General features: G+C 41.2%; 1 protein-coding gene across 7 annotated transcripts in view; it reads right to left on the bottom strand.

Moving 5' to 3' along the window:
- St6gal2 (beta galactoside alpha 2,6 sialyltransferase 2) overlaps positions 1-26,050 on the bottom strand; it is a 69,464-nt gene extending 43,414 nt beyond the window's left edge. Inside the window, exons 1-3 of one of the 7 annotated variants that reach the window (XM_006524267.3) lie at positions 25,359-26,033; positions 7,997-8,149; positions 7,210-7,282 (exon numbers count right to left, since the gene is read on the bottom strand). The gene's annotated coding sequence lies outside the window, so the exon portion shown is untranslated. Of the gene's footprint in view, positions 1-7,209; positions 7,283-7,996; positions 8,150-24,741; positions 25,339-25,358 lie in introns of those variants that run through there. The other 6 variants (XM_030249802.1, XM_030249801.1, XM_006524268.3 and 3 more) reach the window with 6 other exon arrangements.
- Positions 26,051-27,674: the final 1,624 nt, after the last annotated feature.

Below are 27,674 nucleotides of genomic sequence, written 5' to 3'. Positions count from 1 at the left end.
GAGAAGAAGAAGAAGAAGAAGAAGAAGAAGAAGAAGAAGAAGAAGAAGAAGAAGAAGAAGAAGAAGAAGAAGAAGAAGAAGAAGAAATAGAGAGAAAACTGTTTCAAAGGAACACACTAGCACAGATACCTATTAAATCATTACAACACACTGCGTGGGGGATGTTGGAGAGATGGCTCAGCAGTTAAAAACCCTGACTATTATTTATGAGCTCCAGTTCAATTTGCAGCACCCATCTTAGCTCATAGTCATCTGTAAGTCCAGTACAAGCCCAGATGAATTTGCTCTTGAATTCTAACAGAATCACAAAAGAGTAACACCAATCCATCTCAAACTATTCTGTGAAAAAGGAATGCTTCCAAACTCTTTCTAAGAAGCCAGTATTATCATGATGCCCAAACTAAATAAAGATAAAATATACAACACATGACACATTGAAGAAAATTAGGGGATGAGAAAATAGGTCATTCAGCTAAGAGCTTATGGTCATGAGAATATGAATACAATCCATGGAATCTGAAGTTAAAAATCCAGGAATATCTGTGTGCATTTGCAATCCCATCTCTGGGGATGAGGAGAAAGACAATAAAGCCTAAAATAGTAAAATGTCCTATTTCCAAAAGTAAAGTGGATGGGTCCTGAGAAATATCATTCAAGGTTCTCCTGTGGTCTACACGCACACACAAATACACAGGTGTACATGTGGGGCACACACACACACACACACACACACACACACACTAAACCTCCCTCATGAACACAGATGCATAAACACTCAATAAAACGGTCCAAAAATTTCAAGGACACAGAATAAAGCTTATTTACTATAGTCAACTGGCTTCATTCCAGAGATACAAGGATAGGTCAATATACTCTGTGATCTTAGGTAGTAACTGTCAACAAGACAGGATCTGTTGGCAGACAGGATTTCACATACATCTGTGAGGGATTATTTAGTTTCTGATAATGCCTATAGAAGATTATCTTGACTATGTTAATTGATATGGGAAGACCCATCTTAACTGTGGGCAAGACCACCCCTTAAAGTAAAATAATGAAAGGTATAAAATAAAAAGAGTGATTTAATCACTGGAGTTCATTGTTTTGGTGTCTATCTGCAATCTAAGCACTGGGGTACAGTTAGCCAGCCTCTGTGATAGTAGATACAATGTGACCAAGTCCTTAGAGTTCAGACTGCCTTGACTTCCATGACGTGACAGACTGTAGCTCAAATTTGGAGCTAAAAGGAACCCCTCGTCTCTTACCTTGTCTTTATAAGTTATTTTATCATTGCAATGAGGATAGAAATAAGACATATGCAAATCAATAAATGCAATACATCACACGAATGGGCTCAAGAGTAGAGATTACATGATCTCAATAAAGGCAGATTTATCTTTTGACAAAATCCAGCATCTCTTCATGACAAAAAACACAAACAGACCAGGGATAAAAATGAATATATCTCAGCAAAATAAAGATTTTATATGACACATCTACAGCCAACATTATACTAAGTGGGGATGCTTTCAAAACAGCTCTACTACAATCAGGAACAAGAGTCTCTTCCCCTATATTCAATATAATACTTGAAATCATAGCTTTAACAATAAGACTAGAGGGGTATGAAATAGATACAAATGGAGCAAAAGGAAGCCCAAGTCCCAGTAATTGTGGATGATACGATTCAATACGTTAGAGACCATGAGGACTCAACCAGACTCTTGTAACTAATATATACTTGAAAGTAAATGTAACTTGAAAGCAAAGTAACAGGCTGTAAAATAAGCATGCAAAATCAGCAACCTCCTTACATATCAAAGATGAACTTACTGAGAATGAAATTAGGGGAATAATCCCATTCACAACTGTGGTGGTTTTAATAAGGTTGGCCCCCATAGACTCATGTATCTGAATGCTGTCCCACAGGGAGTGACACTAATAAGAAATGTGTCCTTGTTGGAGGAAGTGAGTCAATGTGGGAGTGAGCTTTGACTTTTGTTGTACTGAAGCTACTCCCAGTATGAAATCAGAGCTCCTGGCTGCATGTAGAAGACATTCCCCACCTGGCTGCCTTCAATCAACATGTAGACCTCTTGGCTCCACCAGCACCATGTGGGCCTTTGAAACTGTAAGCCAGCCCTAATTGGAAGGTAGCCTTTAGAAGAGTTGCCATGGTCTTAGTGTCTCTTCATAGCAATAAAATCCTAACTAAGACAACAACAGACTCTGCCTGCCCTGCCCCCAAATAGAAAAACTTAAAAAAAATGACTTGGGATAAGCCTGGCCAATGAAGCTAAAACCTCTACAGTGAAAACCCAAAACCCAGTAAGAAAGAAATTGAGGAAGACACTAGAAAAAGGGAATGCCTCCTATGTTCATGGACTGGAAGAATGAATATTGTGAAAATGACTATCTAACCAGAAGCAACCTACAAACTCAGTGTATTTCCCATCACCCACCCCCCCCCCACCCCTCGCCCCGTCCCCCAATGTTGTTATTCACAGAAAGAGAAGCATCCATGGTACTAATGCAAACAAAGAAAAACTAAAACTGACACCTATGCTGTGTGGTAGCACGTGTGTTATGTACTTATCCGCATATGTGAATATCTTGATGACCTCAACGAAACCTTTCCTGCTGCGACTGTTTTTCCTTCTTCCGCCCATCAGTTCTTCCTAAACAAAAGGAGTCCTCCAGTCCTCTGCCACTGAGGCAGCATTATCCTGCTGTGATATCCTGCCACAGGGTCTGCAGCCCAAACTCTTGTATATATGGGTATGCAGAAAAAACAAAACAAAACAAAACAAAACAAAACAAAACAAAACAAAACAAAACAAAACAAAACAAAAACCAAAAACCAAAAACCAAGGTGCATGGTATGGCTTACCAGAGAACAGGAGAGGTCTGCTTCAGAGTGCTGTTAGACAGTCAACAGAAAGAAGTGATATTGGGGAAAACACTTTAAATTAGGGTATTTTACCAAACTCATTCAGTTTTCATTATATAATCCACTGTCAAAATTTAGATTCAATAAGTACATTAGAGCAGTGAACTATGATGTTGTGAAGGCACTAACATCTTGTCCTTAATGATGTCTCATCCATAAAAATCAAGGGATAAGCCAGGCATGTCTACTCAGGTAGAGACAATGAGAAAGAAACATTAAATTTATATTGATGCACATACACAAAAATATTTTGAAATGAAAAATAAAATCGAGTTGAGTATTTAGTATGTAAAATAGGGCTTTGAAGACACTTCACAGTTAAGTTTTAAGTTCTGAGCTCTGAGGCTCTGCCCTGTCCTCACACAAACACTTGAGTAGCACTTGCTGAGAGGAGCGCTGGTCGTAGTCAACCCTACTGTGGATGGAGAAGCCCCTTGCAGTGGGCCAGGTGTTTCCTGTCCAGCATTCTGTTTCAGTTTGCACCAGCTGTTTTTGTGCACAAATGAACAAGGAGCCCAGATATCCATCACTTACTCACCAACTGCTTTTATCATTCATTCTTTTTCAGAAATATGAGCACCTATGCTGAGCACAATGCTGATCAGATAAAGAACATCTGTCCTTTCATATCCAAAAATGTAGCATTTATGAAGAAAATTAACTGCAGATTGAAAATAATTTGGGAAGATAATTGTGTCTCTACTGAGCACATATAGGCCTTTTATTCCCTTGTCATTCTCTAACCAATACAGAATAGCAAGTATCCACTCATACTAAATTGGGTATTGTAAATCACCTAGATGATTAAAGTATGTAAGAAGGTGTATCCTTTGTAGATGCTGCACCATTTTACATTAGATACTTGTGCATCCACAGATATTCGCAACCATGAAAGTCCTATAATACTCCTGTACAGTGACCAAGGAAAGCTTAACTTTTTCTAATGGAACAGACAGTGATGTGGGAAAAAAAAAACAGATCTTAATTACACATGTTTCATGCCGTATGGTCTTCACCGATCCCTTCTTGCTGGAAAGAGAGAGTAGAAACTGGAACAGAAGAGTCAGATGCAGTCAAAGGTCTTGAAAGAACACACCCCATGCTTAAGTAACTCCCACACAATAGCACTACTGTGCTGTTCCGGCCCCTTCCTCAATCCCTGATGCCCAATCCTACTCATGCTGTCATATGGAGTTTGCACAGGTTTTTTTCCCTCTACCTGAGTCCTTCCTTCTCTAGACTGACTTGGCTGTCTCTAGGTTTTACTGAAATAGAAGTGCCTTCCCAATTCCCTTGTGCCCTGTCTTGCCAGGCTTTGTTTTAATTTTTGACACTGACAATGAACTTATGTTTGTTGCCCACATTTCTTCTCTAGTGAGTATAGACTCCCCTGTAGACTCACCCTCAGTGTCTAGGACAGTTCTCCGGGGAAGGAAGTTGGAAATGAAAGAAGTGGCTTTACATAAGACTCGAGGACATAATTCTATCCAGGGAAGGTCATAAGGATATTGAAGTATGTAACTTGGGAAGAAATGGATGGTGAAAAGTTAGATTCATGAATGGATTTTAAGTGGGGGAACCTTAGCAATGAAGAGTTAAGGCGGCTAAGAGCTAGACATGGTGCACTATAATTTCATAAAGTTCTGGTTTATGTAACATCCCCTTTAAAGGATTCAGTCACCTGTTACCAAACCCATGAACACATAGCGAATTGGATGTGCTGGCATCTGTAAAGCATATTATCAGCTTTTGGTAATGTCAAGACTGTCACGACACTTGCGTTGTGGACATACTTAACACAGCAGACTGCAGTGCTCCCTCTGGATCTCAGGAGAGACCCTTCCCTACAAATGATTTTTGTTAAAACTCCTTTGAAACACTGCACTTATGACTTTCAGAAGTCTAATTTGTGATATATAGAATTAGAAAATAGAGAAAATAATAATACAGGCACAACTTTGACCAGTGACACAGAATAGGCTGGGGGCAGCGGCGGCGTGGGGGGGGGCTTTAATCTGCTCTTGATATATTAGTGATAGAAGTAAAAGGACAACAGAAAGATAAGGCCATGGACATGGTTAAATAACCAAACTCTGCACTTAAACCTCTCCAGGATGATACAGATATAGCACAGCAAAGATGAAGAAAGATATCATGGTTTCTTCAAACTACAGAATTCAAGACTTCCTATCCATCAGTGGTAAAAACAGGGCTTTTCCTGAAGCCCACCCTTTTTCTTTATTGTAAAGCTCTCTGGCCTGTGCACAGAAATTGCTCCCCTGCTCTGTGAGGATAAAGATCATTCATAAATGTTAATATATTCACAGAAAATTTGATTAAGTATCTAAAATTCAAAATGTGCCAACAGTTGAAACTTTGAGGGGCAACCCTATCCCATAAGCAGAAATGTCCATCCTTGACTTCTGTGAGTGCCTGTGGTAAAAATGAAAGGGCACTAAAAATCTGCCACGAAATTGCCTTCATTCTGCCTACAAGGTGCACACAAGACAAAACACTTCCATGTTTAGATATGGGACTCTTCCCCCAAGAGTCTCATTATGCACATTTAAAAAATCCAAAATCAAAACCATCTGAAATCTGACACATATTTGGTTTCAATCACTTTAAACAAAAGTGTACACACCATATACACACAAACACATATATACACCTTTGGAATTTGCTAAATTCACAGATAATATGCAAATGGGTGGGAATTAAATAGATGATATAAAATAGACTTATCTTCCTCAGTTATAGGATTAGTGAAGAAAATCTGTAAGAGTCTTCATGACATTTGAGCCACTTGAATGCATTCCACAAATAAGTGAAACAGCTTATGTTTATTATATCATACTCTCAACTAAGTATATAAATGACATTCAATTAATGTATGTATCTGAATCTAGTATCCTTGGTGAGTACACTACATAGTTTTGCAGCAGAATTTATTTATTCACTCAGTAAATATCCTTTGCAATCCACTTATGTTCAGACATAAAATTACTAGATATCATTCTATATGTGACACAGAGACTAATGAAGTGCTTAAGCTACTGCCAAGCAACGGAAGAGCAACCCTGATTTTCATGAGTTGCCTCTAGCTCCAATTTGCCTTTGCTCATTTTATTTCTGCTCTTGGAAATATTGAAATAAAAGCCTTTTTCTTTCCTCTACAAATGTTTGCAGCATCTATTTTACATCAAGTTTAACACAGCCTTATCGACACTAAAAATACACACATGCTAGATTGGTTTTTGAAAAAGAAAAATGTTTATGATGTCTATCAAAGAAACACAGAATTTATCAGTTGAGTTTGACTTAAAGTGTCAGATGAGTTGGATAAAAATCTGTTTCTACAATTCATTTCTGAACAATGTAAGGTTATTTCTTTCCTTCCAAAGAAAAAATACACGCACACACACCCAAATGTTCTGACTCTTTCAGAATGTAATGTTCAAGTCATGAATGGCTACTTCAAGTTTACAGCACATTACATGCTTTCTAGCTTGATTGCCTCTTTTGTTAGAATGAAATTTTAGTTTCAGTTCTTCAATAAGATGAAGTATCAGATCTAAATAGAATCAACAGGGAAGCAGGGTGAGATGAATGGAAACTGCTTTCTAACCAAGGGACACATGCAGTATGTGGGGCAAGCATCCCCAGATACAGACAGCCATGCAAACAACAACAACAAAAAAATATGACCAAATGTTGAGCTAACCAAATTGCTGACTATTTTAATATAAAGGATTTGACTGGCAAAATGCATTACCATTGTCCCAGATCTCAAATAAACAAATGTAAGGGTAGAACCATGGATATGTGACTTACATGCAAATATTTTGCCTTAGACCAAAGAACATGCTATCAGTGGAGTTATAGATTTTGGAGCAGACATTACAAAATTCCAACATCCTCTCCTTTAGAGAGGGGGGGGGGAGAGAGAATTACACAAGGTTACCCAGCTAGCTGGATGCAGATAAAATGAAAGCACCAACATCTGGAATTGTGTTCATTCTCTTATCCTCAGTTTTATTCTGGCACCAAGCAATGGGAGAAAAAAAAGACAGAAGTACTTAAAGGTTCCGTAACTCTAATCTGTGTATATGAACCCATCATCCAATGATGCTGGCTAGATGAGACCATTGGTGGTGTTCCAGGGCACAGTCATATGTCACTTAATGATAAAGGTACACTCTGTGAAAAGTACCACTAGTTATGTTCAAGGCTGTGTCTAAACCTTAGTATGTACTTACATTAACTGAGATGGCTATGATTGTCCCTAGGTGTTCTAACTTCAAAGGGTTCACTCTCACATAATGCAGTTCCCTGTGGGTAGAAAGGTTACAAGGTGAATGCAGCTTATGATGTATTCCTTTATGAATTATTATTAGCAAAGAGGAACTATTCCAAAAGAACTTAAGAGTTGAAAGCACTGTGTTTCTAAGGCTGGTCCTGATGAAGACCACCGTGTGGTAACATCCTTACAACACTTTGGCCATGCTGAGGCTGTCTGCACCCAAGAAAAGCACATTAGCAAAGAATCTAGAGGTCTGGGTCTGGTGTTGGCCAATGAGGAGACCTGGTGCTGCTTTATTAACCTGAGATAGTAGAAGATGAGTTTTCATGAGGCCTTTCCTGGAGTGTTTGACACTTCCAGTATCCACTTTATTTGAGAAAACTGACTTTTCCTCTCCCAGAAGGTATAAGTAGCGTTCGGTTGTTAACCTTTACCTTAGTGGCTAGGTTTTCGTTTACTCTTTGATTCATCCACTCATTCGTCTTTTAAAAGATAACAAAATAAAATATAAAATATATGAAACACTTCATGAATTTGCATGTTATCCTGTGCAGGGCCAAAAAAAAAAAAGTTCTCTCAGCTGTAAGCTAAGAAGAATAATTAACAGCTTGCAGCCTCTCACAGCAACTGTCACGATCCATTCAGACTGGGTGTAAAGCGAAGAGGAACAGGGACGATGATTACCATTGATTGAGTCCTTCCTTTGCACGTGGATATCCGAGAAGCTGTAAAACAGCACTTACCAGTGTGTGATTCCTGATGCTGCCTTGGAATCTCTAAGCAGATGTGTTTAAAAAGCACCATCCCGGGTTCTCCTCAAGACTCACTAGATTAGGATGACCATCCAGGAGCCTCCCTAGGAAATCTTTACACTTGAGCAGATGCTTGAGCGAAATCTAGAGGAAGATGAGTTCCAGGTGTTGCTTCAGTTGGTTTAGCATTCTGGAAAGTTCCCCACAGTTGAACAGAAAAACATCCATATAATGACTGAAATTAACAACCTACTCACAGATGCCAGTCTGACCACAGTCTGTGAACTCCCAGTACTCCTACCCAAACCAGCCTCTCCCTTCAACCCTAGAGACCGCACAGGACTCCAGGCACACATCTACTGATTTGCATGTGCTGTTTCCCTAAGACCTTTCCTGGCCTTCCTAAATCCTTCCTCTGCTCACAGCACTTCACAAGCAAATACCTCCCATGGTAAGGCTGTAAAGATAAAACACGTGCCTAGTACATGTATGGCCCCGAATGCCATCTTCTATATCATACAACAACAACAACAACACTAAATACATTCATATTCCCATTGACTAAAGCAGAGATAATGAAATTTTGAGTCACGAATATCTGGATTCAAACAAACTTCTAACTTAGGACTTTCTGTGGCCATTTTCATTTATTAAGTTTATCAAATTTATTAAGCCATAGGGCAGCTTCTCCAACTGCAAGAGCAATGTAATCTCAAACAGTTTAATTCATCTAGAAGAGGATTTTAATCAGACTTCAAACAAAAGGCAATTAAAGTTTCACCGAGGACCAATGTCCAAGGAACGACATCAACTTTTCCTTTTCATGTTCTCTAATGGCTTCTGTAATGGCCACAGTAGCTACACCTTGTAACAAATTATCCAAAAGGAATTTATATTCCAACTCTGCAGCTTACTGAGGGTTTTTTTTTGGCGCGGGGCGCGGGGAAGGTTACCAGATTCTTATGGAGACAGAGGCAGGCAAAGACACCTGACTGTTAGCATTTGCACATCTTTGTTTATTATCCTCAGATAATTTCAAACTAGCAATGTGATGTCACTAAGCAGAACATAGAAGAAATCTACAAATAAACATTGCTATAGATAGCACATATACGAAATAGCATTGTCTAAGAGTATATGAGATGTCAGCAGGGCTGAGGCACTTGGTTTGTCTTTTGTATAGTCCCCTGGAACCACAGGCTTGGAAGGCTCACACTAGCTAATGCCTTCCCGCTGCTGTTTGAAAATTTTATTCTGCAGATAATGTGAATTGGAAGAGAAAGAAACAAGGCACCTGAGCAGAGTAGATCCTAGCAACGCGTGAATTGTGCATCCACCCAATCGTTGCCCCCATTCACTTCTCAACTGGCTGCCTTACAGCAAGAGGGGATCCGACTGCCAAAGAGACCATGCTTTCTGCTAGAATCATGTGCTGCTTCCACAGCAAACGTAATCAGATATACTGCAAAGGACCCAGAGACCCTCCTGCACGTTCTTACGTTTTTTTTCTCTCTCTCAGTCAACTACATGCACTAAAGAGTAAACCATAAACATAGAGTCCTACCTTGCTTTCAAGAACTTATTTCCTAGCATCCCACATACAACCCTTGTAAATGGCAGCCTAGTGTCCCAAGTAGAGTGAGTCTAAAATTACTCTGCATTGGCACAAGGCAACTCAGCTTCTCAACAATAGACTCCTCAGCGTCCAAAGTGGTCCACTGCTGTTCCAAGGTTAGAGATGAATCTGGACTCCTGAAGGCACACAGCTCATCCCCTTCACCTGCTCTGATTTTCTGTGTATCTTTCAGCTGAGCTTTGTCATCCACTCCCTGCGTGCTAGATACACCTAACTCTGCTACACAGGGCACATCAGCCTAACCTGCAACTTCAGAAATAAGTAGGATAAAGTCACTTCTGATAACCTCAATGAAAACAAAAAGTTTTCATTTACATGGCAAGTTTCACATAACCTCAAAGCCTCTCTCGGGCTAATCTCATGTTTAATGACCTCTCTGCCCAGAGGCTGTACATCCTGGCAGGTCTGATCTTTTAGAGAACTAAAAGTACAAACAGGAAAGAGGGGTTTGAAAAGTGCCCTTGGTGGCTAAGAGGCATTGAGTTTCAAATGGTTGTTTGCACCGAGGACCAGATGTGCACTGGAGGTAAGGGATTAAAACTGTGCACTGAAGTTCCAAGGGGGAAGAAAAATTGAGGATTTCTACCACAAAGCCCAACCGCAAGTACCTTCACAGAACAAGGCATTACCCAGAGTTAATGTGGAACAAAAATGCCATGTGGCTTAACAGAGCCTGCTGAAGCCATATGGACTAGATCACAGTCAACTCCATCTCCTTTGACTATTTTGCTGTGTTTCAAATGGGAACAAGGGCACTGACCTTGAGTCCTGTGCAGGTATTATGGCTAGACCCCAATACTGCTTGTCACAAAATTCTTATGTTGCAGAGGTGGAACTTGAAGTTTAGAATGTACTTAATGGTTTATTATTTTGTTGGTTTTGTTTTCATTTACTTTAAGAGTAAAAGAAGAGGAAGAAGAGGAGGAAAAGGATGAAGAGGAGCAACAACAATAACCAAATGGGGAGGAGGTGATTCACAAATCTCTTCAAGGCAGTGCCCTGGGATTTGAGCTCAAAGCTGCTGAGTTGAGCCTGGGCCTCTCCCATGGCTGCCCTCTACAGCTTCCAAAGCATTTTCACAGGTGGGAGAACCCAATGACAAGGTTTCTGATGAAATGTTTCATTCTGACCTCAGCTACACTGAAAACGAAACTTCATAGGTCATATTTTTTAAAACTGACCATAGTAAACTAAGTATGTGCAGGTCCCAAAGCAACAGTAATGTTGCTGGCCAAGTTTCCTGGAGGTTACTGTCATGACTCAAGTACTCCTGTGGTGGACTGGAGAAAGACAGTAGAGCAGCAAGAATTTCCAGGGGAGGGAGAAGGGAGACTGAGACTTCTGGGGAGAAATTTAATATAAAGAATGCCATCCACCCATCCACAAAGAGTTGACTGAACCGACCACTTATCTTTGTTCTTAGGGAAGAAATTTCCAACCTTCAAATGTGCTTTCTTACTCCCAAATGCATTACTTATGGCTGGAAAGTAAGAATCAGTGGACGATATTTCAAAAGGAAAAACAAAGTGACAGAGTGCATTACTTTCTATTGTACTTTCTACTTCCTGGTAGTAAGTTTAAGTAATATAGGGGCTAGAGAGAGATGGCTCAGCAGGTAAGAACACTGGCTGCTCTTGCAGAGAACCCAGGTTTGGTTTCAAGCATCCAAATCAAGACTCAGAACTATGTATAACACGAGTCCTAAGAGATCCAGTGCCCTCTTCTGACCTTCACAGGCACCAGGTGTATGTAGATGTGGCCAAACAATAATACATGTAAAGGAATGTAGGTGTTAAGAAACTCACTGTTACTATGACACATTTTCTGTGATAAAACACCATAACCAATGCAAATTGGGGAGGAAAGGGTTGGTTTCAGCTTGCAGTTTATAGACTGTCATGAAGGGAAGTCAGGCAGGAACTCAAAGTAGAAAGCTAGGCGCAGGTTTCTGAACTGAAATAGAGGCAATGGAGAAATGCTGCTTACTGGATTGTTCAGTTTGCTTTCTTACACACCACAGGATCACCTGCCCAAGGGTAGCACATCTCCTAAAAGGTCAGGCTTTTCCATATCAATCATTAATCAAGAAAACTACCTCACAGACTTGCCTCCAGAACAAATTTGATGAAGACATATCGTCTGTTGAGGTCCCCTCCGCCACTACCCTGATTAGCCCAGCCTGTGTTTAGTTTGGGAAACAAACAAACAAACAAACAAAATGCTGATCAGCACATCCCTCATATCTGTGAGGGGCACTGAATAGGTACTAATAAGAAAGCTAGTTAAACAAATTCTCATGATTGAAGGACTTTGAAAGGAGATATGTTGCAGGGAAAAAGAAGGTGGATCCAGGAGTTATGAGCAAGGAGGACAGGAAGCAGCTGAAGAGCCCTAGAATACCCACCAGGAAGGGAGTCAGCTGGACTGGGCAGCTTCCATGTGCAGAGCTCAACATTGAGATACTCTGAGAAAACCAACTTGATGCCAATGTGAGAACTTTTTCACTATAGGCAGAAACTACACCTTGTCACACCATTTCCCCCCAGGAGCTCTCAAACTATCACCCTCTCAAGTCCTTAGATAGTGCTTAAGCTTCCTTCCCTAGGAAGTTCCACACTGAGGGGGAAGAAGAGGAGTGCCATAGCTTCCTGTTCATTCTTCTGATACTAAGAGAAAGACCCACTGATGATTCAAAAAGTTTCTAAACTCCCCTCCCATTATCTAGCCTCTGGGCAGTAAGGGGTCCTCAAAGCTACTAGTTAAGTCTTCCCTGGACATCAAAGAGCCTAGAGAAGACAGAGCAGTTGCTTGCTTTTTAAAGCCTTCTCATTAACTTCACAGCTAAGCTCTGTACTCGATACAGCAGGACCCAATTTGTCAGCAGATATGGGGCTGATGATGCCCTCCATCATAGGTTGGAAGGAGCATAGAACAGAACACCCTGCCCTAGAGGCTCATAACCTCAGGCCTGGTACAGACAAGCCTCTATTTGTGAAGAATGTTAGGAGGCAAACCTCAATAGAAGCACCTTTGCACTACACCTGTGGTGACTGAAGGACATAACTAACAGTTGTGGCTTCTAGGAGTCCCTCTCCAGAACAATAGCAAGATGTTGCAGGCCAGCTCGACACAGCTGTCACCTAGGAGTCCCTGGACTTTGGCCTGGATTCTTCTATACAGACATTCCTCTGGGTAAAACTGGAAAGGAGACGATGGCAGGAGGATCACACACAAACACAAACACAGAGAATGAGAGGGAGGTGCGAGGGAGAGGGAGGAGAGAGAGAGAGAGGGAGAGAGAGAGAGAGAGGAAGAAGAAGAAGAAGAAGAAGAAGAAGAGGAGGAGGAGGAGAGAAGAGAAGAGAAGACAAGAGAAGAGAAGATACGGACCCCCACAATACACATCATTTTAAGCTTTCAAAGAAATGACTTCTATTTTCGCCAAACAAAGGCCACTATTGTAGTATGTCAAATTACTGGTTAATAGTGAGTTTACTAACAGAGACCAAAATACTGTAATTTCCAATTACCACAGATGATCATGAGCATAAACAATGGCAAGACATCCCACTAATCAACTTAGTTTGCCAATTTCCTAGGAAACCCCCACATTAAATTCATTTTCATTGCCCCAGGACTGTAGTGTGGTTGAAAAACAAACAAACAAGAAAGAAAGAAAGAAAGAAAGAAAGAAAGAAAGAAAGAAAGAAAGAGAGAAAGAAAGAGAGAAAGAATTAAAAGGAGGAAGGGAGAAAAAGGAAAATCCAGCAAATAGATGGGCAAAGCACCCAGCAACCTGTCAGTCAGGAGATGTGAAGGCAAGCCATCCTCTTTCTCCCGTGCCTGGCATCATTTTGAAGGTTCTGTCAGTGGCATCATTTTGAAGGTTCTGTCAGTGTCTATGTTCATTGCTTTCCTATACTCATCTCTGGTTGATGAGTTGGCTTTAGTGTAGGATGAGGCTGTCTTAGCTGGCACCAATATTCCAGAACAAAAGCATAAGACTTTTCTTACCACATCCTCTTATCAAATCCTTGTTAACGACCACAACATAATTAAAAGTACACAGAAACCAGCTGGCCATGCAAGCTCTATTAAGCTGGCATAGCATGACTCAGAAGGAAAAGGAAAAGGGCCTGGGATACACAGAGATCAATATTATTACAAAACATGAAGTAAATTTTCCAGAGTTTCATATCTCACACATTATTGTGAATAACAGCCACACAAAGATGCTCTGGGGCCCACCGAAGCTTCTCATAGTAGAACTGTTTTTCTTAACTTAAAAGCATCATTTTTTCTGTGTCATTTCAAGGCCAGTTGAGACTGTTTTATGCTGTGAAGATAGGTCACATCTCAGGTGCTGGTAGGGCCATCAGACAACAGCACTGCCAGGCTATGACATCCTGCAGGATTAACAGTTAATAGCTAACCCACACAAAGCCATTAGCACTTCACGTGAGTATGAATGCCAGCAAAATGATTTCCACCGTGTGATGAGTCCACCTTAATTCTCCTCTTCACTCCTAGCCTGCCTATCTAGGCCATCATAAATGGACAGTGAAAGAGTTTATACAAAGGCTCTATACACTTTGCTTTGTTTCAGATCCCACCGGTGCGATTTAGTAAATGCATAATTTTCCACTCACAGTCATTCAGTGTCTCCAACTTCCAGCACCGGTAGTGTCTGCTGTAGACTGAGAGTGACCGACATAACCCTTTTAATGAACTCACAAGTCTCAGGCAGTCTCTCAGTTGCAACTCGACCTTTTGAGAGACAGCAAAATTTCAAAAGCCAAAATAAAAGTACACAGATACTAAGGAGGGAAATGCAGAATGTTTGGGACTTGAAGGTGTAGGAGTCCAGGAAGATACTTGGACAGAGAGCTGCTGACAAGCTCTGACAAGCCTTGCTGGTGTATACTGACCCCTGCTAATGCACACTGACCCTTGACTTAGTCCCTCATCAATGTATCTGGCTCCCGAGAAGCACACTGGCAGAGTAAGGTCAGAGCTGTGCATCTAACATGGTGTGTAGGGGATGTGGGGCAGGGAACATCAGAGTATATCATCAGGCTGAAAACTAAAGGTGTCTTATATTCCTGACCTGCAGTTGGGCTTAGACTGAACTAAGAGTCAAGGCACTCCATATGTAGAATTCTTCAGGAGCTTTAAGGTAATTTCCCCATATTCTAATAGCTATTTGGGGAGGAAGAATTAAATATGCAACCTAATAACAAAGCATTAGTGAGCTCATTTATATTAATGCTGCCTTGTTATCTTGGTCAGGTATGGGTACTGTGTGCAGTCCTAATTGTTAGGCTTTAATACAATATTTATAAACTTGAGATGATGTGTCCTCCACAGACAGAACCTACCTAATTTATGTTCTAATTATTTATCAGTTTTTCATGTCCTTCTGTTCTGAATGGGTTGCTGAAGGAAGAAACAATGTCATTCAATCTTATCTGTAACAATTATAGAAACTAATGTGCATTTCAGGTTCCTCTCTGAGGTTCACATTGTCTCAAAAATTTTAAGGTTGAGTGGTTTAATGCTGATTTCACAACACTGCTAATAAAGGTGTTTCTTCAAAATGCTTAACAGAAACTCTCAAGCACAAGTTAATGTACATTCAAAAGGACCTACCTTGCCTTGGGCCCATTGCCTTTTCTCTGGCTCTAAGTGGGAAGCTGTCTCCATGGAGACTTGACTTGAAATAAGGGGGTGTATATCTTGCCCATTCCCTTTCATTTTTAAAACTCACATTTAAGGAATGGACATCACTCATCTCAGTATACTAAAATTCTTAGAGCTACTCACTCAACAAACATTCATGAAGCACCTACTGACTTGGAGTATCATGCACACCATGAGCTATGTAGCTAGAACACAGATTCTCATAGCCAAGACAGGGAGAAAGAGGTAAAAGTGGTGGTTAATGAATCAACAGAAAGACCATTAGCTGACTCCTCCCTCCCCTGTGTCTCTTGGTCTTTGTCTCTCTGATTCTGTCTCTGTCTGTGTCTATTTCTCTGTCTGTCTCTGTCTCTCTCTATGGTGTCTCTCTCTCTCTCTCTCTCTCTCTCTCTCTCTCTCTCTGTGTGTGTGTGTGTGTGTGTGTGTGTATTAATATCTGTTGGAAAAATTAACAAGAACTGGTGGTTGGTGTTAGGGAGAGGAAGCATGGAATGGCCAGCGTTATTTGCAATTACAAAGGAGACAAAATAGCCTGAAAGCAGAATGGGCTAGAATAGCAAAAAAAGTGGAGACCATGACCTGGGCCAATACTGAAACACATCTCACTGATGCTCTAGATCAGAGGCTTAGCCTTGTATATTGTGGAGAATGGCTGGGACATAATAAGATGACATGATAAGAGGACTCTGTCAAACAGACCATAGATAGATGTAAAATGGAAGGGGAAAGAATACAAAACAAACAAGAGGCAAATGTTTAAATGTATACATGTATCAGCATTCCCCACTGTGCCCCATTAGCACGCAGAAATAAAAATAGATGGACAAAAAGTCTTAAAAGTTTGGAGAGAGACAACATCCTTTGTAAACAAGAAGCCATTTTTCGTTGCTATTTTTCTTTAAGGATGTGAGAACCTGAAAGTGAAGTCCAAGAAACAGTATCCCTCCAGAAACCATAAATGTCACTGCCTAGAAGAGGAAAGGGGATTGACAAGCACAGGGGGCATAATGACATGTTTCCAAACCCTTAAATAGCTCTTGCCCCGGAGCATGCTGTGGAGGAGCTAGCTTTGCTGAGAGCAGGTAGCAGACACAGCTTCCTCTACAGGAGGCAGCCATAAAGCCTTCCTGCATGTAGGCTTTTCTGCCTCCAGCACAGCTCTGCAATGAACATCTGCAGCTAGCGTGAAATACAAGCTGGCTTTGGCTTTAGGGGAAATCCCAGATTCATACAACATAATCTGACTACAGCTAACCTTCATTAAGATAATTAAGCAATTCACCCATTATCCTTATTGCCTAAGTTCCATTTCCTTTTTATTTTTTCACGATTTTTCTATTTTTCTGTGTGTCTATGTGTATATGTGTTCGAGAATATACATGTGCACTACTTGTGTGCCTGTGCTAAAGGGGTCAGAAGACTTCATGAGATCCTCTGGGGCTGGAGTTGCAAGTAGTTGGGAGCCTTACAATGTGGGTAATCCTAACCAAACTCAGGTCACCTGCAAGAACTCTTAACTACTTATTGATCTCTCCAGCCCCACAGCTCTTGTCTTGTTTTCTCCACCTCTATTAAATTTTAAGATATCTTTCTACCTTTAGGGGAAATGCCTTCCCACTTTCACTTTCAGGAAAGAAGGCAGGTCTCTCAAAGTTGCTCCTCACTCTAGCACAAGATAGTAAGCCAATGTCATGGAACAGTCTGAATTAGGTTTTTAGAAACTCCACTAATTTCCACAGCCTAAGAGAAAACTTCTCTAAGAAGATAAGTGCTGTACTGGCTGGTTTTATGTGTCAACTTGACACAGGCTGGGGTTACCACAGAGGAAGGAGCTTCAGTTGAGGAAATGCCTCCATGAGATCCAACTGTAAGGCATTTTCTCAATTAGTGATCAAGGGGGAAAGGCCCCTTGTGGGTGGGACCATCCCTGGGCTGATAGTCTTGGGTTCTATAAGAGAGCAGGCTGAGCAAGCCAGGGGAAGCAAGCCAGTAAGAATCCCTCCATGGCCTCTGCATCAGCTCCTGCTCCCTGACCTGCTTGAGTTCCAGTCCTGACTTCCTTTGGTGATGAACAGCAGTATGTAAGTGTAAGCTGAATAAACCCTTTCCTCCCCAACTTGCTTCTTGCTCATGATGTTTGTGCAGGAATAGAAACCCTAACTAAGACAAGCGCCAAGGAATCAGTCTGACTGACTACCCCACACCGTGCTACCTTTGTTACCTTCTCTACTACATCTCCTAGGAGACTCTAACCAGACTGTGCAAAACCCCTTCTACAACTATTTGTCTACTAATGTCCTTTTACAAATATTAAATTATCTCAAATTTACACTTCATATGACATAAATTCAGTTGGAAATACAAATTTCACTGATTATTTTTGTTCTGCCCTCTGTCTTCATAGTTTTAAGTATAACATGGCAGTTTTAGAACACTTTAAATTTTACTTCTGGCTGTAGTCAACAAAAAGAAAAAGCCTATGGTGTTTACTCAGTGACAAAACGAAGTTATTATGATAAAAACAGCAATTCTAGAGTTGGTAACATTAATGAACTACTACAGAAGTGTTCAACTTTTTAATGTATAACCAATACTTCTATTCCTGTTTAACTTTGCCTTAATCCTACAAGAAAGTATGACAGATTGTTGATCATTTTGATTAAACCCAGTGTAAGTTGGAAGAAAACATGAATCTATCCTAATAGAAACCAAACAGGGACTTCGGAGACACTAAAGTCTATTTCCCCATGCTTTCTACAAGCATATACCATTCATGAACAGTCACTAAATAACAGCTCTGAGAAAAAAACAGATAGTCCAATAGGCCCTGTACAGTCATGGGTTCTAGATGCAGTCAACAATGGATAAAAATATCCATCCTTCTCCACACAAAATGTTGTATGTATATCAACCAAAATGATTGTTATTCTTAACATTATTTCCTAAAATATGCATTACAACTATCTTCATTAGGTACTTGTCATCTAGAGATGATTTGAAGGACACCTGGTTAATATATGTAGATTTTTTTCAAATATTATGCTGTTATAGAAAGAATGTGAGCACTATATACCTAATAAGGTTTTAGATCCTACAAGAGGTGGGTTTTAATACCACGTTGAAATTGCCAATCTTTGTGTACTTGTAATACTAGGAAAGTTAAAGCAAACAGCACAGCATGTGCATAAATTTTCTTAAGGAATGATGCACATCAACACAGTAGGTGCTGGCTCTGTGTTGCTACAATGGAAAGCCAGGACTTGTGCTCACAGTGTGAGTCTCATATTCACTTTATGTTTCAATATCATACACTCATCTGCCATATTCAATAACTGCCCTTCTAAATGCAATGTAGATTCAGTCCAGATGACTAAGTCTACACAGAGAAATTTAGGATAAAGTAAGTTATTGTTGCCAATACAACAGGCATAGCACACACCTTATTAAGCTTAGGCAATTCTGCAAGCACACCCTAGAAACACCTTAGAAACAACACAGATAGCTTAGTGCAGGATTCCTTTAATGGTTCCATAAGAAAAATAATATGTAATATGTACTAAATCTTCTCTTCTACCAGAAGGTATATTGTCAGGGTAAGATTATAATAATGTATTATATACTTTAACTTTATGATTCAAAGAGTAGAATGAAGTATATAAGAGAACATTGGGGTATACCTTCTGGAAAATCATATTATGTGAAGGGTACATACAGATATCTATTTTCTACATGGTTAAGTCAGTTTTTGAAACTCCCTAACCTCAAATGATTAATAAAACACATTATTTAATGGCATGCAAACTGTTATTCTGGTATATGAACTACAGGATTTACTCTGAGGCAGTGTTTCTCAGCCTATGCGTCATGGATTCATGTGATCCTTTCACAGAGGACGCCTTAAACTATTCGGAAACACAGATATTTACATTACAATCCATAACAGTAGCAAAACTATAGTTACTAACTAGAAACAAAAGTAGTTTTATGGCTGAGATCACCACAACATGAGAACTGTATTAAAGTGTCACAGCATTGGGAAGGTTGAGAGCCACTGCTCCTAGACCACCTGGCTACTTGAGTCCCTCATGTCAAATGACAGCAAATTCACAAACAATGCACACATCCTCTCACTTCAGTCTTCCCTAGATTATACATGTGTTATGCTGAGTTGTTTATGAATGGTGCCTGGAAAAAGTCCACATATGTTCAGAATAAACACAATTTTGTGAAACTATTTCCAAACAGACTGCTGTTAGTCAAATTGTTTGTGCAGAATTCACAGATGCAGAGGTCCAACCTTATTAAACTGGGCAAATTACTTAATGAATTCAAGTTTTCTTTCTACTAATTTTCTACATCCAGAACAGAATAACTCTTAATTATACTGTGAGTCAAGTTGGAGATTCTCTTTCAAAAGTGGAAATTATATAACCACATACACATTACAGATAGTCAGTTGAAAAAAAACTTTCACACTTAACCACTTCCATGTACTCATACATTTGTATACTCAGAAAACTTCTTTGAGAATTGGGAAGTGTAGTATTTAAAAAACACAAGTCTTGGGGTTGTTGCTTAAGTTCTTTGACCTGCTACTATCAACAGTGAGCTAGAACACACTATGACGCAGGACAACTTCAAACAATGCTTTCTTCCTGGGAGAGGCTTAATCACCTACATTATTTGACCAAGTTCATGTTGATCTGAAGTGAGTGGCTCAACCTGTAACCTGAAAAATTGCTTATATGGAACAGTGGTCGAGTCCTCAGTCTATCAGGTGACTCCACTGGATGGCCTGCTCAGGACCTCTCTAGAACCAGGCTCCTCAGTCCAAAAGCTGTATGCAGACAACCAAAGGCACAGTGAAGGTGCTGCTTGCTATTAAGAATACTCACAGGCATGCACCCCATAAATATACACACATGTAAATTAACATACATTTCCGCATCTGTCCTATTGGCAAGAAACTAAAGGTTCTCTAAACCCTACCCATTTGGGTAATTTTCTGTACACTATATGTAAATTAGAGAATATCATTCTGTCAGAGATAATTCATATATGAAAAGGAATGCTCTCTCAGTGATAAGGGACAAACTTAAATAGTGATTTTTGTTACTTAGCTCAGATTGCTTGGGATTTCAAGAATTTACCACCATGTCCAGTTTCACAAGGTGATATTAATTGGATTTTTAAATATATATATATATATATATATATATATATATATACATACATATATATATATATACAAACCATAGTTTATATAGTTCACTCCCTCAATAGCAAAAATGAGTTCATTCATTTAATTATATACTATAGATCCATCTTACATTTGAGTGAGCCACCATAAACAAATTCCATGTTATCTTATCAAAGTTTTCATCCACAGTCATATAGAACGATTCATAAAAATCATTACCACCGTGCTTTCCAGGAAGCTACTTCTCAGATATATTTCTAAATAATAAACTACTTGGATTATCTAAGAGGCTCACCTTACCACAATTTAATTTAAAGCCAAGTCCTTTTAGAAGCAAGAACCTCTACTTGAAAAATCTGTACAATTCAAACAGGCAAGATGAATTGTTGGAAACTTAATAAAGCGCTCTCCTATCGGGCTCAAGCTACAAGCAGCACTGAGAAGAACTCAACGTGCGAAGTGTAAAGTTATGAAAACAGTCTGATAATCAACATTGCAGGGCCTGCCACAATGAACTTGCTGATGCTTTACCCAAAATACCTCTAAATGTCTCAAAAGACTACTCTCCGAACATGCTCTCGTCACTACCTGACAACGCAAAGCAAATGCCCAATTCTCTCAAATTTCAACACAATCTCGGCCTGAGAATTTCACTCAGTGTGCCTTGCTTAATATCAGGTAGAGTTTCATTTTAATGCTGCTTGTCTGAATTCTCCAGATGCCATAGCCCATTTACAAAGTTTTAGCTCAAAAATGTCTTTCTGCTTACGGGGCCTCTGAGGGCTCCCGCCTTCTTCTTCCCCCAGTGCACCTGCCTCACCCCACAGCTCAAGCCTGATGGAGGAGGTGGTAATTCACAGTTGCAGCAATCTCTGGCTGGACACAATTTTGACAATGGTTATTTGTGTTCTGGAGAGTGGAGCTCACCCCAGGAGCATTAGCTTTGGGGCAGCTCTGTCAAGACATTTCACTTTTCTGAGGCCCAGCATTCTCACTGTTAAAACAGGGTAATGATACTTCCTCAGCTTGTGGCTTAAGAGCACTCATCCCATGCAAAGCAAAAGGCAAGGTGTGGTACATAATACCTGCAAATCAGTCGCTATTATTATTCTTTGGATTGCTACCTTCTCCTAGGGCTGCCAGGAAAATCGATTTTAAGTACACCAGAACATTAAATTATTGATCTTAAGAATCCAGCACTAGAAGTCAATTTGAAGTAGATTTGGTCTCTGTTGTTTTCCCTTTACAGCTCTGGAGACTGAACTCCTGGTTCAGGGAGACTTCCTCCAGGATAAGTCAAGTGGCTGCAAGGCCACTGGCTGTCAGCTTTCTTGATCACTTTGTTCTTCAAGAAAGATAGCTGCAAAATGGCAAACTCAGTCTTCACATGATTCCATCTCTCCGGGCCCAAATTGCACCTTGAATTTGGAATTCTGTACTCAAGAGGAACACAGGCTGCAGCTTGGGTGGCAGTAGGAGACAGAACAGGCTTACAGAAATCATGCAGAGACAACATGCTTGAGGGTGGGAGCATTTCCTATCGCAGACCCACTCTTCTCCACTGCCCCTGTATCAGGACACACAGGTGGCCGACACTGTGGAGACCTAGCTTCTACCACATGTCCAAGTTAGGATGAACAGCAGTGCTGGACCAGACCACCAGCCCCGGCAAAGCCTGAAGATGATGGCCTTATATCTATCTTAATGCATTCCACATGCAGACTGAGTATATATTTCACACTGCAGCTGTTCACTATCCATTAAATGGGGTGCAGAGAACTTGGAATCATAATATACTTTACATTTGAGACCTAATAAATCCATCTCTGCCCAGTGTTGTAGTCTCTGTGCTGAAGGTATGCTAACCTTTACAAGCACGGCTCAAAAGTGGTACAGTGGAGGGTTTTCAAGAGAGGGGGTGCTTTATTAAAGTGAAGCCATGCTAATTTACTAACAGTAGCTGGTCATTATCCATAACCCATTTAGTCTTTGGCACTCTCATCAATAGTTGGTGCTAAAAACACTGAAAACTGGCATTAATGTGCACTTGTTCCCGCCAGATTCCAAAATTAGTGTCTGACCTCATGAAATTGTTTCTCTTATATGTGATTGTCATCTTTGGTGAAGAATGAGTTTCCAGTTTTAAGGCTTAAAAAAATTTGAAACTTAACATGTAGTGACCAAAACTCATTTTTTGCTTAGACATTAGACCAAGTTGAATTAGACATTAATTTAAACAATTAAATGTTAAGCTCACACTCCAAAATATTCCAAAGAAGGAAAAGCACAATGTAGTGGGAGTAGCATATTACAGTATACTCTAAGAGAAATCTATATCCTATCATCACGCATGAGATATTTTTATTCAGATTATCAGAAACGAGGCAACAGACCTGCAGATTAATTAAAAATTTCCCATGGGATACATGCCTCCAAGCTTTTCTGAGGTTTATTTATCTAAGCAGAAGCTGTACCAGCCCAAGAATATGTATATCAACACTTATGAAAAATGAGTTGATACATTCTACACTAGAGGATAAGAGTTAAGTTGGAATATTATCAAGGTATCTGCACATAATGAGAACAAATCTCAGAAGAAGATGAAGAAAAAATAAAAAGCCCTAGAAACAGGACGTATGGACAAGATTTCTCTGCAACAAACATACAAGCTGATCAGTCTTGATCAGATCTGGCTTGGGTGCACTCAGAAACTCAAATCCATTCCTTCTTGGTTTTTGTCAGGACTAAGCACAAATGACTGCCCCTCCTTCATACTACATCATTTATACATTTCCAGATATTAACATAGCTCAACCTGATTCTTGCAGGTGTGTGTTGTCATCCTTACCTTTACTTTCTAAGTTGTGCATACCACCCGCACCATAAAGGTGGAGCTCGTAGCTCTATCAGAAGAGAAGTACCTCAAAATTCCCCAAAGGATTCAGTTCACAACTCAGGAAGCGTCATTTTCACCAAACAAAAAGGGATAGAGCATGCTCTAATTTCTATCAGTCATAGTGAGAAGCAGGTAAGGACCCCTTCTTTGCATGTCTGAGCATCCTCCTGACTTATAAAATTAAGAACGTTTTCGTCTATTGATGTTGTCTTTACTTCAGTTACTATATTCAACCACCGTTGCTGACAGTCATTTTAACGCATTAGAACAAAGTGGGGAAAAAAAAAGGTTGTCAGTTTCAGAAAAAATAGTGATGGAAAAAGCGGCTAAGGGGCCACACGTTGCTTTCCCTTCAAAAAGAAGAGTCACCCCAAATTTGCCACCCAAACACTCATGAAAAATAAAGGTTGAAGAGGTAATTCCTGTTAGGTCTTGTTTTGTTTTGTTTTGTTTTGCTTTGCTTTGTTTTAATATGCAGAAAGTGTGGTGTTTAAGGCGGCCAAGGCGTCTCCTGACCCAAAAAGGCAGTCCTCAGAAGGGCTACAGTATACTCCTACACACCAGACTGTTCAGTTGTCCAAGAGACAATGATTTCCACCAAACACGACCTATTTCTCTTCAAATTTTCAGCAGAACTGTTCCCCAAAGTTTACCAAAATCCAGGTACACAAACCTCCCCATCTCACAAAGCTTTAGGAATCCAACTCTACTTTATAAGTTATACACCAGGAAACACATAAGGAGAAGCTGGAAGGCAATCACAAAAGTCTCATTTAAATTCCTGGAAAGCACAGCTTCTCTAAACACACTATTCATCTCTCTTTGGAAGGCCTAATTTGCATCGAGCCATGAGTTTAACTCCACTGGCCCCACTGCACCAGTACCATCAAGTCCAAAAAAGATAGATGCCATCTTCTGAATTCAAAAGAATTTATCACATAACCACTCTAAACGGTGGGAAGTAAAACAACCCAAACGCCGAGTTTTTGCCAGTCAAGTGTATAAGAATTAACACTGACTTTAGGAGGCTCCCGAAAATCCCTCTGCACATGAACATTATAGCCACAAAAGGAAGAAGAAAGAAAGAAAGAAAGAAAGAAAGAAAGAAAGAAAGAAAGAAAAGGTAGGATGCTCTCTAAGCTGCAAGCCCGCTAATTTGCATGAAGATGGGTGTGGGAATTTGATTAAAAAAAAAATCTCCACCTTTCACAAGCAAATCACATCAAATCAAACCAATGCACAGTATTTCATCCCCACAGTTAACTATGTCCACCTGTCCAAGTGCAAGCCCTCCTTTCGCTCACCCTGTTGTTTCTCCACATACAGCGCTGGCTTCTGTTCGCAGAGCTTATCTAACTCTAGCTCAGTGCAACTGGCCAAGGAGATTCCAGCAGGATACGGCAGGTCTCAGACCTCACAGACCTGCGTGCTTGTACTCATTCAGTTTGTCCCTACACCTGTGCTGCTACTCCTGTACTTGGAGCCTCAGTAGGATTCCTGAGGGTCACATTTTATCCCCCACTCCCACCCCACCCCCGCAGCCTAGAGGGCAGGAGGGCTTGCCGGGTGGCGAGCGGGCGGGAGGGCGGGCGAGCGAGCGGATGAGCGAGCGCGCACACCACGAGCTCCTACTCTCTCTCGGATGCCCTGGGAAGCTCCGCGGCCACGCTAGGGGCTCAGGCGACCCTGTGTAGGAGCCGTCTCCTTTCCGACAAGGCATGACCGCGTTGCCGCCGGCTGCAGCTTGGCCTCTCAGCAGTGCGTGGCTGCGCTCAGCTCCGCGCTGCGCGCCTCATTGTTCCAATCCGCGTGGCAGTGGCACCTCTGCCGGTGGCCCCGAGGGCAGGCGATCCGAGGCAGCGGGCCTGGTGCTCCGCACACAACCCCGCCTTCCCCGTTCCGATCTACAGCCCGAGCTTACCTGCTGGCTAGGCGCTGGGGAGTTGATCGGCCTCCCGCGAGCGCTCCGGCCCGCAGCTTGCCCCGCGGCCAGCGCAGGCGGGGACGCTCTGGCGACGCAGAGCCTGCCTGTCGTACAGCGATTGCAGACTCCGCTGCGTGGGGCGGCGCGGCTGCCTAAAAAGGCGTGCTAATCCCAGCCGCCACCTTCACCAGCTGAGCGGCTCCAAGGGCTCCCCGAATGGCTTCTGCTCCAAGTACCTGGCACCCGGGCACAGGAATGTCCCGGTGGTGGCCTCTGGAATGCCACCGGCCGCCGGTGGTGGGCAGGGCGGTCTGGGAAGCTGGCCGGGAGGAAGTGAGTCTTTGTGTGCTGGCTTCGAACACACAGCCCTCTGTAGACAGAGCAAAAGCCGGGCTACCTGCGCGCCAGGCAGCTGGGTGGAGTGTGAGAAGCACAGCATCCTCTGGGCCGCTGGCTCCCTTTGTTCAGACTCAGGCCGACTCAAGCCGCCCGCATTCTCACTTTGGCTGCTGCTGAGAAGCGCCCGACAGTGCAGGGACACACTTGGGGACGTGCTGCTTTGAGAGCTTCCCACTTGCCAACTCCATCCATCCATCCAACCCTGGAAAAGGTGATCACATTCTCTCTAGGGCGTAGGGGTGACCAAGAGCGGTGCTGTGGGAGCCGCAGATAGAAAGTATGTGAGTGTGTTCAAGTGCTAATGCCCATTTGTCACTGCAACCCTCCTATTTTTCAAAGGCATCCACAGCGGTCCCTGGTTGTGGGTAAACATGCTTCTCTGAACTTTGCCCCCTTGGATGTGAGTGTTACCTACAAGTTTTCATGCGTAGTTAGAAAAGGACAAGACAAATTCTTCACTGAATGTATTGAATTTGAAGTTCATCTATCTAGTCGAGGTGTTTTGTTTTAGATATTTTAGCTAGTTGTCCAACTTATTCAGAACGCATGGAGTGCCTACTATGTGTTTGGGGCTAGGCATCATGATAGATGAGCAAAACTCAATCTAGAAGTTTACAGACATTTAACAACCGGGAAACTAAACCCACAGAGTAAAATTCATTGTGTGTGGTCAAGTGTACCTGGGCGATGCTTTCTCTGGTTTCCCCAGTTCTGTTAACTGTTTCTGACACTTGGAATTTCTAAGAACTGCCTGAAGGGATGGTCTGTCACTCATTAATTACTGCGTCTTATATATGAGAAATACATACGCTATGGCTAATTCTGTGCTCTGCCCTTTCCCACAATTCACCACGATGGACTCTGCTAGTCACTGAAGTGATGTAAACTGTGACTCTAGGCTTTGTCTTCTGTCTAATGGGTACGTTTGCAAGCACCAGCAAGGTATGCTGCACAAGGTGCTAAAAGTGGATTATACATTCTCTAGTCCTTAAATGTAACAACAAATCAATTCATGTAATAAAAAGCATAGTAGCATCCTTACAATGTTTCACTGCAAAGTAAAAATCCTCAATTTATAACATTTTGGGGGGGGGGTTGAAACAGGGTTTCTCTGTATAGCCCTGGCTGTCCTGGAATTCACTTTGTAGACCAGGCTGGCCTCGAACTCAGAAATCCTCCTGCTTTTGCCTCCTAAGTGCTAGGATTAAAGGTGTGCGCCACCACACCTGGCAATTTATAACATTTCTTACAGACTGTGAATGTTTTTTATCCCATATTGCTATTTTTCAAAAGTACTTCAAAGATGATGCCTTCATGCCTACCTTAAAAACAAAACAAAAACAAAAAACAAAACAAAACAAAACCAAAACACTAGGTGTTCCAAGACAACAATGGACTTTGTGCCTGTAGAAAATTTACCCAGCTTAAAACAAATATGCAAATTGCTGTCATAGAAATGTAAGTTAACTTAGTTTACTATTTATGATCTAAGTAGAGAATAAATGGGGCCGACCTGGAAATCTGTTGCTTCCCAGGTAAATCATGAAGGCAGTTTAAATGCAGAAAACTGTATGTCATGCTGGTTTCTGTCGGAGTGTAATGATAAATGAAATACTTTTCCATGCTTTAGTTGGTCTGCTCGGGGGAATCCTAAACAAGGGTAGACAGGGTTCTTTCCATTGGTCTACTAAAGAGCAATGCTGGCTCTAGAATATTCCTTTCAATTCCAAGTGAATGTTTTTTAAAAAGCCAGGAAGCATTTTAAAATCCATTTTTTCTGTATGTGCTCATATTAACTTGTATTCTGTGTTAAACTCAGGCTTTCTCCATCATCCTTGCCATAACCCATAGCCATACTGCTAATAGACTCTGAAAGCATCACTCAGTATCAGCTTGGTTTGAACACATTCTGTG

The sequence above is a fragment of the Mus musculus genome, chromosome 17 (assembly GCF_000001635.26).
Source record: "Mus musculus strain C57BL/6J chromosome 17, GRCm38.p6 C57BL/6J".
In the NCBI taxonomy this organism is placed as follows: Eukaryota; Metazoa; Chordata; class Mammalia; order Rodentia; family Muridae; genus Mus; species Mus musculus.
This window is presented reverse-complemented; position numbering and strand designations above follow the sequence as displayed.